Source organism: Neltuma alba, unplaced genomic scaffold (genome assembly GCF_004799145.2).
Source record: "Neltuma alba isolate B1F8T4 unplaced genomic scaffold, ASM479914v2 tig00012230_pilon, whole genome shotgun sequence".
NCBI classification, from domain to species: Eukaryota; Viridiplantae; Streptophyta; class Magnoliopsida; order Fabales; family Fabaceae; genus Neltuma; species Neltuma alba.
The window spans coordinates 51327-68938 of NW_021636760.1; the positions used below are offsets into that span (position 1 = coordinate 51327).

The following is a 17612-nucleotide window of genomic DNA, read 5'->3' on the forward strand; positions in this document are numbered from 1 at the left end:
AATCCGAGTCTTTTGAAATGTTCAAGATATTTCAAAATGAAGTACAAAACCAGCTTGGCAAAACAATTAAAGCCCTTCGATCTGATCGGGGTGGTGAATATTTGAGCCAAGAGTTCATTGATCATCTTAGGAGTTGTGGGATAGTCTCACAATTGACTCCTCCAGGAACACCACAATGGAATGGTGTTTCTGAACGGAGGAATCGAACACTATTAGATATGGTTCAATCCATGATGAGTCGAACAGATCTTCCACCATCCTTTTGGGGCCATGCCCTAGAGACAGCTGCGTTCACACTGAATCGTGTTCCATCTAAGGCAGTTGAAAAGACTCCCTATGAGATATGGACTGGGAGAAAACCTAGTTTGTCTTTTCTCAAGATTTGGAGATGTGAGGTCTATGTTAAGCAACAAGCCTCAGATAAATTAGCGCCAAAATCCTCAAAGTGCCTTTTTGTGGGATATCCTAAGGAAACCAAGGGATACTATGTCTACAACCCCACTGATAACAAAGTGTTTGTTGTCAGAAATGGTATCTTTCTCGAACGAGAATTTATCTCTAAAAGAACCAGTGGGAGCAAGGTACAGCCCGAAGAAGTTCGAGAGCCACAAGACACCATAGACCTACAGGTGGAAATCGAAGATAACTCACAACAAGTTGTTGAGACTCCTCAAGTCACGCAAGATCCACGGAGATCTAATAGGGCATGGTTTCAGCCTCAGAGATATGGATTTCTGATTTCTGACAATCGTGATGTGTTGCTCATTGAGCATAATGAGCCGACTACCTATCAAGAGGCTATAGTGGGACCAAACTCTGAAAAATGGCTTAATGCCATGAAGTCTGAGATGCAATCCATGTACACAATCAGGTTTGGACCTTAGTCGATCCGCCTGAAGGTGTAAAAACCGTCGGGTGCAAGTGGGTTTTTAAGGAGAAAACCGACATGGATGGCAATGTAAATGTCTACAAGGCACGGCTGGTTGCAAAAGGATTTACTCAAACTCATGGTGTGGACTATGATGAGACTTTTTCCCCAGTTGCAATGGCCAAGTCAATCAGAATCCTCCTTGCCATTGCAGCATATTATGACTATGAAATATGGCAGATGGACGTCAAGACAGCATTCCTTAATGGAAAGCTACTTGAGGATGTGTACATGACACAACCTGAAGGGTTTGTGCGTTCCGAGGACTCTGGTAAGGTGTGCAAGCTTCAAAGGTCCATTTATGGATTGAAGCAAGCATCTCGGAGTTGGAATCATCGTTTTGATGAAGTAGTCAAAGGGTTTGGATTTCTTCAAAATGCTGATGAACCTTGTGTGTACAAGAAGGTTAGTGGGAGCACAGTTGTGTTTTTGGTACTCTATGTCGATGACATCCTACTTGTTGGGAATGACATTCCTACCTTGCAGATTGTCAAGTCTTGGTTAGGAAAGTCTTTCTCAATGAAAGACTTGGGTGAAGCCACCTACATCCTAGGAATTAGGATCTATAGAGATAGATCTAAAAGACTTCTAGGACTAAGTCAGAGCACATACATAGACAAAATACTGCATAGGTTCAGTATGCAGGAATCAAAGAGGGGTTTCATACCCATGTCTCATGGTATTCACCTCAGCAAGGATTTGTGTCCTAGTACACCTGATCAGCGAGGTCGCATGAGTAAGGTTCCTATGCCTCGGCTATAGGATCTATCATGTACGCCATGTTATGTACTCGACCGGATGTCTCGTTTGCCTTAAGTATGACTAGCAGATATCAACAGGACCCTGGTGAGGGCCATTGGACTGCTGTCAAGAATATCCTTAAGTACTTAAGAAGGACTAAGGACTTATTCTTGGTCTATGGTGGATTGGATGATGAGCTCTGTGTAACTGGTTACACAGATGCAAGTTTCCAAACTGACCAGGATGACAGTAAATCGCAATCGGGATATATATTCCTCCTGAATAATGAGCAGTAAGCTGGAAGAGCTCTAAGCAGGGCACTATAGCGGATTCTGCAACGGAAGCTGAGTATATAGCAGCATCTGATGCAGCTAAGGAAGCCGTTTGGATAAGGAAGTTCATTACTGAACTTGGGGTGATACCTACCATCTCAGATCCAATAACTTTGTTCTGTGACAACAGCGGTGCCATTGCACAGGCCAAAGAGCCTAGGTCACATCAAAGGACCAAGCATATACTCAGGCGATTTCATCTCATCAGAGAAATCAACGATAGAGGTGATATAAAAATATACAAAGTAGCAGGAGAAGACAATGTTGCTGATCCTCTAACAAAGCCGCTTGTGCAAGCAAAGCATGAGCGTCATGTTAGGTCAATGGGAATTAGACAAATTAATGATTGTACCTAGTGCAAGTGGGAGGATGTTGGAAATTGTGCCCTAGGGGCCAATCATTTTGCTATGAACATTGTTGATTTATGAATTTATTAATTACGTTATCATATTATTTGCATGTTTACTGTGATGACTATCCTTGGATAACTCATGGTTTATCCTAAATGTCCCTGGTCGGTCATCTATGTGGGAGCAGAGATGAAATAAGACCAGTATGACTTTAAAGATATATAGAGATATAAATTAAAGTCATAGGCACATGTAAGAGTACAAGGTGTTGGACCGACCCGCTATGAGAGAGCTGCATGGGTTAAGTCATAAGCTTCTCTCATATACAAACCATGTCACTGTGCCCTTTGACCTGAGATCATCATGGATTCCTACATGAGAAACGCTTAGCTTTGACCTAGTCAAAAGTCACTTTTGACCGAGTGTGATCATAAAGACTATGTTCAGGCTTAGTGGTTTTTCATGCGGAGGAATGTGAATGGTCAAGATGGAATTTGTCCCTCACATTCGTAGAGAGATATTACTGGGCCCCTCGATGAGTGAGTCTGAGAAATGTATGGCCATACTATAATGGAAAGGTAGTTCCGTTTCTATACTCAGACTACTCAGGGATCGAGAAAGTAACGGTCATGAATAGGAGGATGACGTTCTCCATGCCTCATCCATGACCAAAATGTCGTGTGACAAAAGGGACGCGATATGGTTGTATGAAAGGTTACATCGTTCAACAATCCTCATATGATTTGGGTAGTCGTGATGTCTTGCTAGAGACCGCTTACGACTTGTGAGTCATTATAGTTAATGGCCCACTGCCAACTTCATATGGGCCTACAGGGTCACACACAAAATAGCCCAACACGAGTTATGATGTCCAGATTCATTGAATCTAAGATATGTCCAGATTCAATGAATAATATAGGGTGGACGTGTATATATATATATATAAATTCGTATATATATACATATTATATAAATATAAGAGATATTAATTGTTAGATTTAATTTATAAGGATAAATTAAATCTATATAAATTAATTCCGTCATATCTTTATTTTGAATTAAATAAATAGGTTAATTAAATCTGTGAGACGGATTTAATATAAACCATATTTATTTAATTGTTCTCTTATCTGATTAGGCAATATTTGATATTGTATTAATTTCGGAATTAATTTAGGATTAATTTGAAATTAAATATCATTCATAAAACCTATAGCATCCTATATATTTGATATTAGGAGCTAGGGTTTTGAGTGAGAGAGTGAAAACACTTGCAGATAAGAGACGGCCAAAAATAGAGAAGGAGGACGGACTCTTTGAAAAACCCTAGACGGACAAAGAGGCGCGCTAGCACGTCGTTCGTGACTGGAGAGCTATTCGTGTGGATACCGGTAGAGGAAGCCGATCGGAGTTGTCGACTTCGAACGACAAAGGAGGCGAGCAGAGGCATCCTGAACGGCGGAATCACCGAGCCACCAAGAAACCGAACATCGAAGGTAATGCTTCTTACTACTTGACTTAAACACGATCGGTAGATCCGAGCAAGGGATTGAAATTTTTAAATTTATTTCCGTTGCGCGTTTTTCAATTTCCTCAATAACCACAAGCCAATTTGGGAAAATTGCGACAAATCAAAATTTGACAATTATTTTGGGAATAAGACCTGAAATAATTAATATGAGGTCCTCAAGCCTCAACAATAAGTATGACAAGAGAAAGACCAAAAATCCTTTAATAGATAAGAAAGAGGGAATGTCATTTGCTTATGGAGAAAGGTCACTTGCATATGAGGGATTTGTATTTTGAGAATTCGCACATTAGGGAATGTGAGTTGCACATATGGAAAGGTCAGTTGCATTCCAAGAAAGGTCCTTGCATATTAAGAATTTACACATACGGAGATGAGTGCATTTGTGGGAAGTTCAATTTTTAGGGAAGGCCACTTGCATATCAAGGAGATCGACCTGCATATCGAGAGTTTGTATATTAGGGAAGGTGAGTTGCATATGTGAGAAGGTCATTTGTAAGGGGGGAGGGCCACTTGCATCTCAGGAAGACCACTTGCATGTGTGGGAGAGTCATTTGCACATTGGGAAGACCAATTTCACATAAAAGCATTTACATACTAGGAAAATGACTAGCATATTAAAGACTTTGTTCATCGGGGGACTTCATTTACACATCAGGAGAGGTCGTTTGCATTTAAATTCGTTTGCACGGGGAGTTTATTAGCACAGCAGCAAAAAATGGCATTACTGATATGCAAATTATCACTGGGAAAATCACAATAAGTCCCATACAAGAGAATTAAGTATAAAAAAAATCTTGAAATCATCAAATTATTTTGAAGTCCCAAAGAACCTCATTACAAAATATTTTATTTGTTTAATTAACAAATTGCTCTTATTTTTTTAATTTTATATTGACAACTGAAAAAGCAGTCATTAACAACTTAAGGTGTAAGATTAACAATTATTACAGCAAATATTGACAACATATTTTCTCAGCGCATCACAAAAATATAACACATGAGTTGTCAATAGCCGCTTCGATAGTTGTTGATCCTTATGCCTTAAGTTGTTAACGACAAAAACAAATAAAATTTTTTGTAATGAGATCTCTTAGGACTTCAGAATAATTTCATGATTATTAAGAGACTTTTTTGTATTTAATTCTCTTAGGCAAAACCTAATTGTAATTTTTCCCTCATCTTTTCCAATGGACAAAATTTCTTAATATGCGAGTCAATTTTTCTATTATGTAAATTACCTTCTTAATGTACAAAATCTCAAATGTGCAAGTTAGCTTTCTTAAAATATGCAAATGACCTTGCTAACGTGCAAATTTTGAAATATGCAAGTCACTTCCTTTAATATGCAAATGACCCTCTCTCATGCGCAAATCTCCTTTCCTCCTATGCGAATACCTTCCTTAACAGGTAATTTGGTTTTTCTCCTACAACTTCTATTTCGACCGAAAGACCTAGGGATTTCACATAATTTAAGGATCATTTCCTAAATAAATTTTCAAATGGGGTTTTTTCCTCAAATTTTTCCACCAAAGCTTCCTACTTGCCGATTCCAATTTTCGCGTTAGGCCTTTTTTTTTCCCATCGTCTTTCAAAAAATCCTGATTTATCTGGACATTTTCTTTTAAGAGGGGAAAGATCTTTAGAATTAGAAGTGTGGCTTCAACGCGTCTACAATGATCAGAATCGACTTCCTTTTTTCCGACCACTACAAGATGGGAATAGAAAAATGTCAAATGACGGGAATGCAATTCTCGCGGGGTTTCATAAAGGTCAAGACTGGAGAGAACTGCTATAGAGGGGTATGAAATGCTTAATGATTCTACAGGTCAGTGAACCCCAAAAGATGTCATGACTTGATATTAACCAGAATAAAGAGATCAAAGACTAAAAATTAGAAAAAGAAATTTGCAAAACTCACATTGCTTCTTCCCTACGAAATCAACTTCCGTGCCAAGGTCACTGTCCAATATCCTCAATATGAGATCCAAAACCTTACCGGTCAAATTGAAAACAAGATTTTCATCTCATTCCATTCCGGATCAGATCCTTTACCTGCTTTCACAATTTATCATTTAGAAACAGAGACCTTTGGTGCAGTTTAAAAATGAGCATCAATCATATTTTTTCCATCATGTCGGAAACGTTTATATTGGGATCTGAAGTCGATCAGTTATAGCACTGCCAGAGCTTCACTGACTCACTGGATTCAAATAAGATACTGTACCTGATGCTACGCTGCTTTTGTGTTCCTGAGTACGACAGGTGAGGATCACATAAGGATCCATGTTGTCTGTTCAAAAGCATGTAAAGATATTGAAATAGAATTTAGAAAGCATACCTGAGGGATCTCTTCCACTCTTCCTATTCTTCTTTATATTTCTTTGCCGATGTTTTTTTCCTGTTAAAAAAAAACTAAAATGAATACCTGAGAAAAATCGGTATTCTCAAGACTCTTGGCACTAACCAGATGGACTTCAAGGGCTCCCTGGGGCATCTTCTTCGATGATCGGGGTGGCGGAGAATGAATAGAAAAAGTCCAAGAGGAATCGCAGAAATATCTCGCCTTCACAACAACCACTCTGTTAAAAGGAAACGCCAACAACAGTCCCTAATCATTTAACACTACAATAAGGGCCGGCCAGGTTGGCTCTCAAAGGGCCAGGCCGAAAAGATTGATTCCTTCCCGCTAGTAAAATAAGTTTTTTTTTTTTTTGAGCTGAATAAAATAAGTTGATATTTAGTACTCATAGACATACTGTACGATTTATGGTAAATTTTTAAAGGCGAGATCCAATCTTTTTTTTTTTAAGTCTCCACTTGTCAAAAAGTTATAAGCATTACTCAAACCTAAGTCATAAAGATCTGGTTACAAAGAATCAAGCCAGGTTAAGGAACCGCGTGGCGTCTTCCACAATGCACTCCGTCTTCTTTCTTTTTTTTTTACGTTGACCGGACACTGCGTCTTCTTTCGGCCAGCCACAATCCACTCCCTCGCATGATTGAGCTTGGGAAAATGATATAAAAATAACATTTAAACTTAAAAATTTTAAAATGTCATTTGAATAAACGAAATCTTAATTTAGGTATAAGTGAACAATTTGGGATTTGCAAACTTGCTAAAATGACCATATTGTTCTTTACTTTTTTTATTGTTTTTTAAAAAACCAAGTATCTTCATTGGTCGGCCTATCGCCGGAGCTATGACGCTAGCGGCAACTGCTGGAGCTCAGGTAGCCGCCGTCACCATAGCTCTGGCTGTCAACAACTACTTTTTTGAAAATTTTTACAATTTCAGTAATACAGTTAACAAGTTTTATAATGTTATTAACAAGTTTTGGTATAATAATTAACAAGTTTTTAGAAATTTAAAAAAAAATAGTATTTTTACAACTTTAATAATGCTGTTAACAAGTTTCATAACTCTATTAACCATGGTATGGAAAACCGGACCGGCCGATTCGGACCGGAAACTGGTGAATTGGCCAAGAAACCGATCCAGTTCATCGTGTGAACTGGGGTCACATCGAACTGGTACGACCCGGAATGAACTGGGGTGAACCGGGCACAACCCGGTTAACCTGACGGGTTGCTGGGTCGCACCGGGTTGTTTTTAAAAATGACCAGGACACAAAAACAATGTCGTTTTTCCCTTAGGTTGAATTTTTTTTTTTCAAAAGTTGATTCTAACTGATGACGCCAGAGCCCCCCTACTTCCCTTACCCTGTCGCTTCGCCGTTTCAGCTCGTGCTCTGTTTTTCAGATTTTCCTCGCAAATTTCTTTCCCTCCTTCTCTCCCCGTTAAAACCATTTTCTTGCCCTAGCTTCCCTCTTCTGTCGCCCGCTCGCCGCTTCTGCTTGCATTTTTGGAGTTCAGAGTGGTGGTAATTCGTCGTGGCTCATTCATGACGAGTTCACATTGACGGAGACAGAGTACGATTGCCGTTTAGAGTTCCACCAGCGTTCAGAGCTCCAATGCTGCCATTCTAGTTTGCGATTTCTTTTCAGATTGTGAATGTGGTTTTGATTTTTTCTGTTAGACTTTAGAGTGCGATTGTGATTACCATTCAGTTGCTTCGATTGTGATTACCTCTCGTGAGCTCCCTTCCTTTCATTCTTTTTCTTTCTGCTTGGGCCTGATGATAAGTAGACGTAATGGGAGAATCAAACAATGTAATAGCATTAATGTATTATAGTTTTCATCTGGATGATATAATTTGATCAGTTGAAGAGATTACGATGCTTGTGTTATACTGATGGATTTTACGAAGCAAATTGTGCATATCATTGTCAATCGTATCAAGGGAGATCATGAGAATTTTTGTGTTTGCCCATTTTACGGTCTCTATGAGTCGAATGAAAAAAGTATTGAAGGAAGGTAATTGAAAAATTGGCTGTCGTTTTTTTTTGTTGTCATTTTTTCTGTTTTAAATTTGAGAGCTACTGGAGAGGTAATTGAAAAATGGCTCATGTTTATGTGATTAGAAAAAATTGAAGGAAGCCACTTGGATAGAGTATGGCTTTGTTACAAATTAGCATTCAACTTAATGTTAGTGATAGGTAACCAATCACGCTTGATGTAATAATCAGCTGACAGTGTTACTGAAACTATGACTTGGACACATTAAGTTCATTAATGCCACAAGATTCATATGAGATTGATCTACCTAAATACATAGTTTTGGTGCTAGACAGACTAATAAATACAAAAAAACTCATCACCACCACTATGTACCATCTAAATCTAATTTGGACGTCTCATGTAGTTTTATTATTATAACCATCCCACATTTGCCCCACTATACTTAAAAAGCCTTCTTTCTCTCATATGGTTTTAACTGATAGATTTTGAATGCCTTAGATAGATTGGTATTATTAATTTGTTTTGGTTTTATGATTTTGCTCTGACTCTGTTTTAGTATTTTATTAATCTATAGTTTTTTTTGGATTATTTGTACCGAGATTATTGATCATGGATGATACAAATATTGAAGCAAATGAGAATCTCATCCCCGCATCTGGTTCTACCAATAATCCCACTACCACTGTACCCTCACATGGGCCTGGTAAAATCGATCCTGCAAGGGCATGTGTTTCTCTTAAGAAAGAGGGAAAAGTAAACGTTTTTAATTGTCTCTTTTGTGCATCAAGTTATAGAGGAGGTGGGATAAATAGAATGAAACAACATCTACCTGGTGTTTTTGGTCAAGTTTCTTCTTGTAAGAAAGTTCCTCATGATATAAGTTCAAGAATGAAAGAATCTTTAATAAGAGGGGCAAAGAAAAAACCTGTTAATCATGCAGAAGAGGACATTGAAATTAGGGAAATTGAGGAACCAATTGCTTCACCTCAATTTAGAAAAGGCAATGTTGAGAGTAGTGGTAACAAGAGGAAAGCTCTTGAGACTGGGAGGGTTGATAATTACTTTGCTTCTAGAACAACTTCTGGTTTCCAACCAAGCCTCAAGAGTGTATTGGCAACTAAAGAAGCACAATATAATGCCAAGATGGTTATTGCTCAGTGGGCTATTGTTAATTGCATTCCATTTAATGCATTTGATTGTCCTCTTTTTTAAAAAGCTGTTGATGCTATTGCTGCAATTGGGCCTGGGTTTAAGGCCCCTGATGCTTATAATTTTAGATTTAATTTGTTGAAATTGGAAAAAAGAATGTCAGCTGCTGATTGAAAGTCATTGTGCAAAATGGAAAGAAAATGGTTGTACACTTATGGCTGATGGTTGGACTGGTGTCAAACAAAGAACTTTGATCAATTTCTTAGTCTATTCCATACATGGTATGGCATTTGTGAAATCAATTGATGCTTCAGATGTTGTTAAAGATGCGAAAAAATTATTCTCATTGTTTTGTGAAGTTATTGAATGGGTTGGTCCTGAAAATCTAGTCCATGTAGTAACTGATAATGCTGCTAACTATGTAGCATGTGGCAGATTGATTAAAGAGAAATATAAAACTATTTTTTGGTCACCTTGTGCAGCCCATTGTTTGAATCTTGTTTTAAGAGATATTGCTTCATTGCCTCATGTGTCAACACTTGCAACAAAGGCATCTAAAATTACTATATTTGCATATAATCATACAATTTTCTTGTCATGGCTAAGGAAAAGATCTGGTTGGAAGGAAATTGTCCATCCTGGTGTGACAAGGTTTGCAACTACATTCATTACCTTGCATAGCATATACTTGCATAAACATGACTTGCAAGCTTTAGTAATTGATAAGCATTTTGTGGATCACAAGTTAGCAAGAACTAAAGCTGGGAGAACTTTTAGTGCAACCGTATTGGATAATCGGTTCTGGAATGAATGTTACCAAGTTGTGAAGATTGTGTCTCCGCTTATGAGACTTTTGAGGATTGTTGATTCAGATGAAAAACCTTCATTACCTTATGTCTTTGAGGGGATGCAAAGGGCTAAAAATGGAATCAAGGACATCTTTCATAGGAATAAGAATCTATACAAACCTTATACTAGAATTATTCAAGCTCGATGGGACAAGCATTTGAAGCAAGAACTTCATGCAGCAGCTTATATGTTGAATCCTGTGTTCTTGTATAATCCAAGCTTGATCAAAAAGAATAGATTGCAAAAATATTTGATTGATGTCTTTGAGTCATTCTCTAATGAAAATCTTGACTATTGCACGATCTATTTATAAAGATCGTAAAGACTCTTTTGATAGATTTTCATGTGAAAACACAGCTCAAAAACTAGATCCTCGTAAGTATATTTAATGTCATGTTTAAAAGTACCTGTTGACACATATTTAATATCATATATATGAATGTAACTAAATATCTTTTATTTTATTGTCCAGATCAATGGTGGTCATTCTATGGGAGTTCTATTCCGGAATTGCAACAAGTTGCAATCCGTATTCTTAGCCAAATGTCTACTTCTTCTGGTTGTGAAAGAAATTGGAGCTTATTTGAGCGGATTCACACCAAAAGAAGAAATAGATTGGAACATGAAAGGCTAAATGATCTAGTTTTTACAAACTACAATCTAAGATTGAAGGATAGGTAATACTAAAAGCTATGATTTATGAATGCTTTTATTAAGTGTAGAATTCATTAATGCTGATTTCCTTGCATTTTCTCATTAAAGGAATATCTTGAACAAGAAGAAGACAAGTTATGATCCTATTGATTATGAATCAATTGATAAAGTTGAATTTTGAGTGGTTGAAGATCCAACTCCTGAATTTGATAATCTAGATGTAATGAATCTTGAAAGACTTGCCATCGGTGAAGATATCACAACTGCATCAACTTTGGGGAGCCAGAGGCACGATAAAGGTTTATAATTTATCTCTTTCATTAAGATTATATTCTTATACAAAAAGTCTATAACTAATTTTTCACATTGACCATTAATAATTTGATTATTGTCATCTATAGGTGATGAAGATATACATATTGTTGAGCCTCCATCTCTGAATGATGATGATATTGCTCCAAGTTGTTTTGCCGGTCCTTCGACAGCTTCACCACCTCCTCCTAGTGTCTCAATGCCCATAGATTTAAATGAAGTTAATGATGACTTTAGTGTTGATAATTATTAGTTGGTTTGGTGATCAAATAATTGTAGGTGAAAATATTTTGTTAATCATATATCTATTTTAGTAGTTTTCTAGGATGAATATTTAGCATTTTGATGACATGGGTGGTAGTATGACAATGTGATGTTAATTTCTCATGCAAAGAATATTGGAACTTGAAAATACATTGTAAATATATGATTATTTTGTTAGTAATTCAAGGTACTAAGTAGATATTGAATTGTTGGATGGTATGATAAGAATTTAAAATATTTTTAATTTTTTTTAATTTCTCACCGGTCTGACTCCCAGGTTGACTCCGAGCTAACCCACTAACCCTTGACCCACTACGTTGACCGATTCAGTTACCGATCCGGTTTTCAGTACCTTGCTATTAACAAGTTTAGTATAGCATTTAACAACAGAGTTTTTGAGAAATTCAAAAAGTAGCATTTTAACACCTTCAGTAACATGCTTAATAAGTCATGTAACGATATTAACAACTCTCATAAAGATTAATATTTTTAATATTAGCTCCCTATGAAGGTTGTACAACAAAATTTTTTCACTTAATATGTAGCCATTATGGTTATAAGAGTTGTTAATATTATTAAATGACTTGTTAATTGTGTTAATAAAGTTGTAAAAATCTCACTTTTTGAATTTTTCAGAAAACCTATTGTTAAATGCTATACCAAACTATAAATAAGAGTTGGTCCAGTTGGTAAGGAATTGACTCATAACCCACAAAGTTATCAGTTCGAATCCCGCTACCGATATGAGGACCTTATTGGTGGGTGATCTGTAAGTATCTCTGTAAGTGCCTTTTGAGCCTAGAGGCATGTCCTAGCCCTGGTGAGTCCTCGGGACCCAAGTCACATAAACTTTTGCTTATAAAAAAAAATGCTATACCAAACTTGTTAATAGAGTTATGGGACTTGTTAATAACGTTACTGAAGTTGTAAAAATGCTACTTTTTGAATTTATGGTAAAACTTATTGTTAATTGTTATACTGAACTTGTTAAAAGTGTTACAAAACTTGTTAACCATGTTACAGAAGTTGTAAAAATTCCCCAATGCCGGCCACTAGAGCTCCGGCCACCAATTGTAAAAACAATAAAAAAAATAGAGAGCAATATGGTCATACCAGCAAATTTACAAATTCCAAATTGGTTACTTATACCTAAATTGGAATTTTGCTTATTCAAGTGACCATTTTAGGATTTTTAAGTTTAAGTGTCATTTTTCTATCATTTTCCCATTGAGACTAGGCTATGCTCAATCAGCTTTTCCACCTGGCTTCTTTCATTTCTTCATCCGTTGCCTTTCTTTATATCGTTTTAGGGTAAAATTGATTGATGGTGATCACTTTTTTTAAACAACAATCTTTAGACTGAAACCTTACTTTAATATCATTTGATATCCTAAAATAATTTTTAGTACATTCAACATCTTAAAAGAAAATTTTAATAGCAATTTTAAAATAATTTTTAATGTAATTTTACTCTTAAAGTGTTTTTTTTTAACTGTAACGAATATTTTAAGCTTATAATACTCAACATTAAATGTATCAAAAATTACTTTAGGATACTAAATACTACTAAAAAAATATTTTAGAATGTCAAATGCTAGATATTTGGTGCTATTGAAAGAATATACTAAAAAATTGTTTTAGGATACGGGGTCCTATCAAAAAAATATTTTAGGCTATTGGACACAAGATATTGGATATTATGTGGTGTTGGAAAAATATTTTACCATGCTAAATGCACTAAAAAATTATTCTAAGGCATTGAATGCCAGTGAAAAAATATTTTACATTGTTGAGTGTTCTTTAAAAAAAACTGCTCCATGTCCGTCATTTTACCCTAAAAAGGTATTATTTTCAGTCTTAATTATAAGATCTTATTTATAATCTACAAATGAGATCTTATAATTAGAATAGGAGATATTATAATTTTGGGATAAAGTATGGCAGCGGATCACAATGGAAAAGGGGAGAAGTGATGGGCGTAGCTTCTCTCCTCTGCCCATTCTCTCCGCTATCCCTTTGCTACCCCATCCTTCCCATTAAAATGTTACACTTGTACATTAAGGCAAGAGAACAAAATAAAAAAATAATAATAAAAGTGCCATTCTAATTTGCTAATTTTTATGTTTTTCTCAATTATAAGTATCCATTCAAAATAATTATGCCTAATGTGAATACTGATTATAAGGTACTACCCCCATCCCAAATATAAAATATATTTTATAGTGTAATTTTTACTATAAATTATACTACCTCTGATCCTTAATATAAGACCCTATTTGACTTTTATTTTGGTCCTAAGTATAAGACCCTAATCCACTTTGTCCCTTATATTTATATATTTTTTTTTCCAAAGTAACCCTTCTAATAGTAAGAGTTCTAGTCAACACACTTGATTAGCAAGGATATTTTAAGAAAGACAACACCTATTTAGGACAAATAACTAACTCAACTTACTTCCTTAATCTCCTCAAATTAATCAACTGGCTCTTATAATTAGGACCAGAGGTAGTATATTATATTTAGGATAGGAGGCCGTGTATAATTATATTTAATGTAAATAACGATTATAAGGTATATAAATTGCCACAAAATAAATATTTTTTAACTGTTATTATTGCCTTATAATAAAATGGGAAAATGACAACAACAAAAAAAGCTATGCAAATTACAAAATCCCAAATCAGGGATTCTTACGAATGTTTTGTATTTTGTGACAATTTATATATCTTATAGTCGTTATTTATATTAGACATAATTATATACCACATCTTGTTAGTACAAACTAGATCTTATATTTAGAATGGGAGTAGTATTTTATAATCGATATTCACATCAGGCATAATGATTTTGAGCTAATACTTATTATTGATTAAAAAAAACTTTTCATGTTTTTTTTTTCATTCTGTTCTCTTGCCTTGAAGCATAGGTCTAACATTTTAATAGGAGGGATGGGGTATTATTGATTTAAAAAAACTTTTCATGTTTTTTTTTATAATTCTGTTCTCTTGCCTTGAAGTACAAGTCTAACATTTTAATAAGAGGGATGGGGCAGCAAAGGGGCAACAAAAAGAATGGGCAGAGGAGGGAAGCAGTGCCTAGAAACGATGTTTTGGGCACCTGATTCGAAAGGTATTTGGATTGAATCAAAATCATAATTTTAAATGTGTTTTACAGCATACGAAATAAATATGTAGATGAATTTATCTCGATTTACGGATAAATATTTTTAAAAAGCACTTTTCAAAGTATTCAAACACCCCATCAATTCATTTTTAAGGGGGTGTTTTGATGAAACTAAACTATGATTTAGAAAATAGCTTCTGGAGAATAGATTTTGAAAAAAATAGATTTTATGAAAAAAGTGATTATAATAAAATAAGAGTGCTTGGATAGTTGTTGTCAAAAGCATTTTTCATATGTACAAATTACTAAAAAAGGCATACAAATATGATAATTACATAAAAGATAGATTTTATAATATATTTTAATTTGAAGGAATAAAATTGTTAATAATATATTTTTTACCAACATAATTAATAATATATAAGAAAATATAATTAATAAATAATTAATATATGTATATATATATTTATAAAAAAAAGATTAAATATGTTTATAGAAAAATAAATAAAAAAGTGCCGTAATAATTAAAATGTTGCATCGATATGGAGCATTTATAATAAGTTTTTTTTAACTAAATATTACCAGTCTAGTGAAGCTTTCCTTCAATTAAAGTTTAAGACCTTGTCTACATATTAACTCTCCAATTAAGTTTTACATTAATGACCAAAATAATAATCTTACATTTAAGACCAATATTAACTCTCTAATTTAGTCATATATTAAAGACCGGAATAATAAATTTGTTAATTTTTTTTTTGCCAACATAATAAACAATGTATAAAAATATATATTAATTACTTTATCCAATTATAAATATAAGAGTTAGTTGGCTAATTTGAATAGATTAAAAAAGAAGTTAAATTAATTATTTGTAATAAATAGGTGTTGCCTTTCTTATAATATCCCTATTAATCAAATTTATTGGTTATAACTTGAAAAACGATAAACAAATATGAGAAATAAAGTAGATTGAGGTTTTATATTTAGGACCAAATAAAAGTCAAATGAGGTCTTATATTAAAGACAAGATGTAGTAATTGTTAATATGTGTATATATAATTATAAAATATAAAATCATGTTTTTAGAAAAAGAAATAATTGTTTTCAACCCAAAAAAAAAAAAATCACTGCAGGGGGTGGGGGAGAACCGCTCAAAAAGCAAAAATTTTTTGCTTACTACAAAACCTTGGTTTTGATAAGCAAACCATGCTTTTATCATAAAATCATGGTTTCAAAAAATTGATGGGTGTTTGAGTAATTTTTTCCCAAACCATGGTTTGGGCAATCATCCAAACACCCCCTAAGTAAATGATTTTCTCAATATATAGACGACAAAAGATTAGCCATGATTACTAACGCATTATCTTCGCTAATTGGGCTTCACGTCACGATTAGTGAATATAATTATGCTGTAAAAAAGTTAGCCTGCAGAAAAAGGAGAAATAATTAAAACTTGTCTTCATTTTCAAGTTGAAAACGCAGTTAGAAATTGACGTGGACTAGGCTGATTGACAATTCTTACTCGTTCGGAAAAATTAATCTTTTGATCCCATTTCATACATTTTAACTAGATACATATCAATCTTTATAATTTTAACTCAATATTTAAAATTTCGTTCAACGTAACTTAATCTCTGTATTTTAGAAAATAAAATGGAAAAATTAATTTCCAAATGCCTATACTTTCAGGGTATTTTTAACTAGGTCTCTACAATTTTGCTTTTTGAAACGACTCCCCATTAATTTCTCTAGTGTTCATCTCTGGACTCTGGAGAGTTAAAATCTAGGCCTAGGGTCAACCGTGTTGGCTAGCGACTCCGGCCCGCAAATACTGAGGTGGCCTGCCCATGAGATTATGTGATTTATGACTAGGTGCATGCCGCGTGGGTGGATGGAAGAATAGATTATGCGTCCAGTGTTCCAACGCCAACCTCGCTATTTTCCTGGACACCCTACAGTTCAAAAGTTCATGTTCATCTCTTTCCAGTTTGGATTAAAACGCTGAACCCGTTGACCTTGATTTCTTTCAACACCAATTTCCCATGTTTTGGTCTCACATTAAAATTGAGCCCTCGCACTTCGGTATATGATGGAGTTCTCATTCTTCGAATCAAATCTTTAATAGAAAAATTAATTTAATTTTTAATTTGATTCTAAATATAAAACTCAAATATATTTTGTTTCTATATTCATTTATTTTTTCTAAAGATAATCTTTATAATAATTATACATCTTATATGTTTTATCAAATTGTAGTTCTAGTTAATACACTTTATTAATAAAGATATTTAAGGAAAGACAATGCCTATAATAGTTGTACATGTTTAATGTTGTATCAATATAGTTTTAATTAATAGATTTGATTAGTAAGAAAGACAATACATATTTATTATATATAAGTATCTTAACTAATTTTTTTAATTTATTTAAATTAGTTAACTAGTTTTTATATCAAGAAGGAAAGGAAATATTATTTTTTTTCACATATACAACGTGTTGTTAGTTTAAATTTTCTCACTGTACTCTGTTCTCGGCCAATAAAACAGAGCTTCTTTTTTTTTTCTCTAGTGCTAAACTTGCCTATTTCAAGTACCAAACGTTTTCAAGTTAAGAGCAAACCTTTCCTTGAGGATTTCTACCTTTATTTCAGCCTTTCGTTTATGCAAATTCCCAACAAACGAGCAGTGGCATGTTTACTATTTTACCTCCACAAAAAAAAAACAAAAGAAAAGAAAAAGGCAAGTGTTGTCCTGAAGAGTAAAAGGCTGTTTCATACGTTGAGAACGGAGTATTTTCCAGCACACCGTTGGCCCTTGATCCAGATTTTAGTTCTCCATGGATGAACGGCTTTAATGAGAAGTTAACAAGGAGTGATTTTTTTTTTTTGGGTGACCAAGAAAAAAGTTTTAAAAAAAAAGTAAAATGAGAAATTAACAAGGAGTGATTTTAAAAAGTAAAATTATAGAGATCTAATTAAAAACATGTTGAAAGTATAGGGATTTGGAAATTAATTTTCTCA

General features: G+C 34.4%; 1 pseudogene; it reads right to left on the reverse strand.

Annotated features, from left to right (window-relative positions):
• LOC114725174 (elicitor-responsive protein 3-like) overlaps window positions 1–17612 on the reverse strand; it is a 49848-nt pseudogene that overhangs the window by 10219 nt on the left and 22017 nt on the right.